This window comes from Lucilia cuprina, chromosome 2 (assembly GCF_022045245.1).
Source record: "Lucilia cuprina isolate Lc7/37 chromosome 2, ASM2204524v1, whole genome shotgun sequence".
NCBI lineage: Eukaryota > Metazoa > Arthropoda > Insecta > Diptera > Calliphoridae > Lucilia > Lucilia cuprina.
The window spans coordinates 6,742,649-6,750,136 of NC_060950.1; the positions used below are offsets into that span (position 1 = coordinate 6,742,649).

Below are 7,488 nucleotides of genomic sequence, written 5' to 3' on the forward strand. Positions count from 1 at the left end.
ATCTATCTATCTATCTATCTATCTATCTATCTATCTATCTATCTATCTATCTATCTATCTATCTATCTATCTATCTATCTATCTATCTATCTATCTATCTACAACTTTATATTTAACAAATTGCTCAATTACAGTCCTGATTCAATTTTTTTTTGTTCATGTAATTCCTAGTAAATTTCTTTACTAATTTTATTGCTTTTTAATACGATCATATCAACTACGTACATAACCATTCGCACTCAAATATCCCAACAAAATTACTTAATATTCAATACATTAAGTTTCAGTAGGTTCGTTGTTGTTATATACACATACACATTTTTTTTTTTACTTTTCTCATATCCTTGATTAAAAAGGATTTTTGTTACTTAATTGTATTTTATTGTAATCGTAATCATCAGCATGTCTTCGTTTTTCTTTTATAACATTCGTTTAAGCATAATTAACCATATAAGTATGTGTATGAGTGTGTGCGAGTGTTTGTGTGTTGGTTACGTGTATAGATATCAATTTCCTTTAATCCTTAATCATTTTTCAGATTTAGACTTGTATTGTAATTTTAATGCAACATTGAACACAAAATTGTTAATAAACTTAAGAGGCGTTAAAATTAAGAGATGAATAAATTTTTGGAGATATTTTTAGTTTTGTGTTGTTAAAGGGAAAGTAAAGAATTTTTATTTAATGGGAGAATAAAACTGAACAATGGCAAATTGACACATATTGAATATTTGAGGATTATTATTATACCGATTATTATATGTATGCATCTCTAGTCAAAAAGGTCATAAAATATTATGAAACAAAATTTTACTTTTTGTTTAACAAACGAGTTTTTATTCTTTATAAATCAAAAATAAAACTAAAAAAATATTTTTTTTTGTAATACAATATCCTTCCTATTCTCACTTCCGTTTTACTCTACATATTTATATAATTATTTAATTAAATGTTCTCTTCAAAGTTTTTGTCTTGTTTTTTGCAATAATAACATTTCATTAAACTAATTTATTTCCTAATATATATATTTTTTAAAAATACTTTTGCTATTTGCAAATATGTAATTTTTTTTTTTTCTCAACACAAACGTGCACGCATTTTTAATTAAATAGATCAATTATGTATAATTACACAATTTAAAATATACAAACTAAATTTTAATTTATTTGAATAGGTCGCCAAAGCAGGCAAAAAAACACAACGTATTAAATTATAATTTGGCAACCAAAAACAGACCATGGTTCAGGAAAAAAAACTAATTTATTGAATTACAATGCAATTAAATTATTCGACATACCAGTAAACATGCTACTACTTATAGACGATTTTTTGTTGATTAAGGAGGCAGTCATTTTCAAACACTTTAGTATACAAATTTTTAAAATTTAATTTTTATTTAAATTTTTAAAGAAATATACCAAAAGCCACCCTAATTTTTTTTATATATATTTTAGTGTATAAAACAACGCAGTCATCTACGCAAAAATAAATTATCTATTGAATTTACACCATATAAAATTGCCATTAAAAATAAAATTACATGCAATTATTTTTGTTTAATGGAATTTAAATTTATGATGAGGTTTATACACATAGATAGATTATTTTTACATAATAACAATTTATTTAAATACTTTATCTGTATATATGTATGGTATGTTATCGTCTGTATGCTGCAGTTAATAAAATGTAATTGGATATATAAAAATACATACAGAGAACAGGACTTTTAAATAATTGGGTCATTAGTAGTATAAATAGGTTTTAAAGCACTCAATAATTAGTAGAGATTTTTACAAACTTAGAGATGAAAATATAAAAAAAAACTTTATTTCAATACTTGACATTTAATTTGAGCGTATTTTTAAAAAGAAGAACATCCATTTTTGGGAAAATGTGGGAAATTAAATGACAACTATTAAAAAAAACTTATCCTTGAGTTAAAAAATAGCATCTTTGATAGATATACTACTCACATCCTAATAAGGACTATCAGAACCTTGCAGGAAATTACAAGCTTTCTTTTGAGCAAAAAAGGATTTCTTCCTCTAGAAAAATTTTTAAAATCAACTAAAAAATAGCTATCTGAACTCCAATATGTTTGGGTATTACAAACACCAGTACATGCATCAGTTATTTTCAGACTGATCGTTATAAAATTTTGTAGAGAGCTTTTGGCTCTGTACGCGCAGGGATGGGTCAGTTAAAGACCGATCTTTATAATATGAGACTTTTTGTCACAAAAACTCATTAAAATAGAATTTTACAGCTGCACTCCTTTTTTTGAGCCAATAATGCACGTCAAAGTCATTTTCTAAAGAGGACCTTATATAAGGATAGAGCCAATTATGCCCCCTTCCTCCTAAAATGTAAGAAAATGATTTTAGCTCCTTTAGAACATTATTAAGTAGAATTTTATTTTTACATATTCCTTTTAAGGTCAGTTATGACCATTAAAGTCTTTTTCTAAATTGGATTGTACATGGAGGATAGGGCCAAATATTATCCTTATAAAATTTTACGAAAAGATTTGGGTTTCTATAACATATTGTGGCCCGATATTGCCCATTTTTGATACCAAAAAAAAAAACTGCAAACAATTAAAAGTATTTGTGCAAAATTGCAGCCACTAGATACGTCCATTTGGACTCTATCGTGTTTTCAACGAGCAGATGGATAAACGGATGGACATGGCTAGATCTTTTTAGAATCTAATAGGAACCCAGAACCCACTTGGTAGACTTTAGGTGTTGATTTCGATGCCTACCTAGTGTATTTTCAGGTCTATTTCTTCTTAGGCGTATTTCTTCGGATTTTGGTGCACATAAATAATCCTTTCAAATAACCCAACTAAATTTGATAAATATACCTATATATGTAAAAAGCTTTAAAAATTATGTTTTGTAGATAATAACGGTAATAAAACCCGAATATTCCATCATTTTAGTATTGTACTAAATGAGCGATATGTATTATTTTTGACGATAAAATACAAAGCATAAGAAACTCTCATAGTCCTTTCAAATTTTACCCCATTTTATTAAAAAAAAAACTAAAAACTAAAAAAGCTAAAACTGAAATGATGATATCAATTACCAACTTTGTAAAAAAATATTTTTTTTTTCAATTATCGAAATAATCATAACAATTAATGTCAATAATTGAGACTAGATTTAACATTGATTAATTCATTAATTGTATAAATTAAATATTTAAAAATATAAAATTGAGTTTTTATATAAATTTTATTAATTTATTAATCAAATTAATATTTTTTAAATTTATTAATCAAATGGAAAATAATCAAACCGTTTGGTAGAACATCAATTAAGTAGGTGATTAAAATAATCAAATTATTAATCGATTACACACATCGTTAAAGGAATACTCGAGCTTTAACAATGCGTTCAGCATTTAAAAAAAATGACTTTATTGTCACAATTGAACATATAAAGTATTCCATAAATTGTCAAGAAACTTGAATATTATATGCCAAAATTTTTTTTAAGTGTTTAAAAATTATAAATATTTCAAGCAAAAAAAAATCAAAAAAAAAAATATTGAAATTCAAACTAAAATAGAAATTTAGGACAGAAAAAAATTTTATATATATTAAAAAATTAATTGAATCAATTAAAAATGTAATAAAAATTGTACACTAAGGTTTCAAAGATAAAGATTGATTTTAATAAAAATAAAATAAAGAGAAAAACATGTTAATTGAAAATAAACTACTGATATTTTTTTCTGTGTAGTATGTGATACCAAGCCCAAATAAATCAGTTTGTGTTATGTTTTAATGCTGTCAATTGGTGTTTATGTAACTTTCTCATATTGGGTCGTGCATTAGAGTTATAATTATTATTTTTTTTTTTTTTTGTAATATGGAAAAATTCTATGAATATTTTAGAAGGTCACACCAGTTAACAATGATTTTGATTCAGAAAAAATAAATCAACTCAGAGTTAATAAGAACAGAGAATATATTTACAGGATATATATACTTTCAAAGGAATAACATTCCAGCAAAACTTAGACGAAGTTCTTTCAAAAAAACAACATTTACTACAACTTTAAAAGTAGCGTTAAGAAAATTTATTTACCTTCTATGGAAGTGATGTTTATTGACTTCCATAGAAGCTAAAATAATCCATTTTTTTAAAAAATTTTATTTTGGAGTTGAATAATAAATGTGAATAATTTATATATTTTTATTAATATCATTCAAGTCTAATTAGTTCCATTCGATAAGACTACAAAAAAAAAATTACATAAAAATAACTTCCTGAGAATGACTTCAAATATAGTTAATATAAAATCAATTAAAAATAAATTTTTTCCTAAGAAAACCCTTCTTCAGATCTTTTTTTTGTACTTCACACAAAGTATATTCTACTTCTTTTTCGCTTTTTTGGAAGTTCATTATGCTGGAATTTAACGCTACTTTCAAAGTAGCTCTTAGTGATTTTTTTTACCTTTTGTGGAATAATGTTAAATTAATTAATTTATTTATTTATGATAATATTATGTAAGTCAAATTAGTTGTATTCGAAAAGACTACAATTTTATTTTCTAATAACTTCCTAAAAAAGAACATAAAAATTACTTCCTAAAAATGACTTCAGACAAAGTGAATTCGGAACAAAATAATCGCTTCTATAACAAGCCTGTGATAAAATTATCACTTCTTCGGGTCTTTTTCATTATTTCAATGAAGTAAATTCTACTCTTTTTTTACTTCTTAGGAAGTTCTTATTAAAACTTGTTTTTATATGGAAAAACTATGTAGTTAAACATTGATAACTTTAATAATGATTGCTGCATAAGACATAAAGGATAAATAAAGAGTATAAGAGGGACCATGCACCACTTTTCAAATTAAACCACAATACATATTCTTAATTTTTTTTCTTGGTTCGGATCGTTTTCATGGGGTAGAGTCGCCAAGGGCTCGAGGCAGATTTGTCATTAGAAAAATCAAGCAAAATAACACAAAAATTGAAAGTTATTTTAATTCATAATTAAACAAAGTATAATTAACCAGATAATAATTGTTTCATTCACACAAAATTTACAACAATTTGCTATTGATTTTATCTATATTTTAGTAAAATGTCGATTTACATCGTAGGAATTCAAACAAAATCAATTACACGGTTTTCTAGTTATACGAAGTTTACCCTATGTGCCCCTATGGCGACTGATCCTCTTCCTGCCCCAATATAAAATTTTCCAAAAAGGAAAATATATCTTTAAAGAACTGAAATTTTAACATTTAATAAACAACTATGGTTTATGTATAATTCATAAAAAATAATTTGAAAAACTTACCACAAAACAGAAAACAATCGACGACCATACAAAGAATAGACATGAACGACAGGCTTAAATGGTGATAATTGATTAGCAGGATTTTAGTTATTACTAAAAACTAATGCATGTAATAATAATAGTAATTATATTAACAGCAATAGAAATAATAATGAACACATACTAAATTTTTTTCACACAAAGTGTTATTTTTAATTTATTTTTTTTCTTTCTGTAACCACCAACATGAATTTTAATCAAATGTTGTGGTTATTATGTGCAGTTTTATATAGAGGAAGAAATAACCATAAAATATTAAATACACTTTTATTTAGTTTATAGTGGTTGGTTTGTTGAAAAAAAAAATTTAGTGTTAACTTTAGTGTTTTATTTAAAGTATTTAGTTTAAATATATATAATCTTTTGAAAAAAAAAAAAACTCGAATGGTTTAATTAAATTTAAAGTTAAGTTTAAAATTTTGTTAAAATTGTAATTAAAACTGTTTGCCATATTTTTAAGTTAGCACTTTACACTTATATATATCTTTTAATAATTTATTTTTCAAGTCGAATTTCTTTGCTTATTTTTTACATCTTTTTCTTTATTAACGTACACGCTAACCAACACATCTTTATCACACCACTCGCGTTTCATAACTGGTCAAGTTATCATTTAAACGTTCTTTCCCAGAATTATTTTGCGGAAATTCGTGTGCAGTCATTGTTTTCTTTTAATGCTGCTATGCAGGTTTATGTTTTTTTGAGGTCCTTTTATTTTGAAAGCCAAACACTAGTGTTAAGAGGATTTTTTTCTAGACAATATTCCTTTTGTTTTCCATTTCTTTTTGCTGTTGTAACATTTAGATATTCTATTTTTCTATTTGAAGTTTTGTGTGTTTTTTGTTCATTCTTTGCTAATTCTGGTATTTAGCTAGAGTAACCACCCGACCACCTACAACACGCAATGACGACTGAAAGAGTCTAAAGATAGTGACGACTTAACGTATGGCTCATTACCAAAAACGTAATACGAGTAAGAAAAATTTGCACACAGACACATATAAACACTTGCCACACTGAATGTAGAACAAACCGAAGCGTCATCAAATACGAAATGTGAAAATTTTGTGTTGAACTAAAAATGGCATAAAAACAGTCAAGACGAAGTGTTTGCTTTGGATGTAGACGATTCTGAACGAAGTGTTTGTTTCAAATTAAATGAGAGCGTTTCTTGGGGAGTTTTTGTAACTTGTTTCCGTTTTTCATTTTTTTTTTTGTAGTTAGCTTTAATATTCTTTGTAAAAAACGCGCAAGAGTATGAGATAATAGTTTAACAGCCAAGCATCCAAAGAGTGTGTCAGTAAGTCGTTTTGCAACACACATTCTCACTTTGTCGTTGTTAGTAGCACAATAACACGCACTCAAAAGCAACAACAACAAAATTATGCTTTTAGCAAACTAGTTCAATTGAGAACATTGCAACACACACACACACTTACACTTGCATTAGTTCTCTAACTTAAACGGAAATGAAATACTACAGCATCCTTTACTCAATATTTTCTCTCTTTCTCCTTTCTCTCCATTATTTACTCTTTTACTCTCTTTTCTTTAAACCAATTTACTACTCATTGTTTTAGCTTTTTGTTTATTTTTGTGTCTGTTTCTATTTATTTTTGCCAGCGCCCGTTAGTCTATGTGTTAACTTTATTGCTATTCCGGGATAATTCAAATAAAATTATTTTAAACATTTCTTTTACATATCTGTTTTTTTGAGCATTTCCCTTCCATTTTGTTTCACTGTGTCACAACATCCTTATGTTTTTTTTTTTACAATTTTACATTTTTATATTATTTTCTAAATAAGAGTTTTCTTTTGCAACTATATTCTAGTTTCAAATGCTGTGAACTATTTAACTGGTTTAAAGTCTATGGCGTACTAAACTTAACAAATGTTGCTAAATTCCTTTGAACTCTCCAACACATAATAGTAGTGTAATAACAACTCGTTTGTAGTATCCTTAAAATGGTATGAAATGGAATTGAAATATTTGTTTCCGTTGGCAAAAAAAAAACACACACACACACAAAATGAAATATATTTTTTGTTACAATAAATCAAACAAAAAAACCTTAAAATTTAGGGATGTGTCTCTGCTTTACTTCGTATCTTTGTAG

General features: G+C 26.0%; 1 long non-coding RNA gene across 1 annotated transcript in view; it reads right to left on the reverse strand.

Moving 5' to 3' along the window:
• The window catches only part of LOC124421369, a 29,212-nt gene extending 21,980 nt beyond the window's left edge, over positions 1-7,232 (reverse strand). Inside the window, exon 1 of the long non-coding RNA XR_006941614.1 lies at positions 5,332-7,232. This is a non-coding gene — a long non-coding RNA (uncharacterized LOC124421369). The remainder of the gene's footprint in view (positions 1-5,331) is intronic.
• Positions 7,233-7,488: the final 256 nt, after the last annotated feature.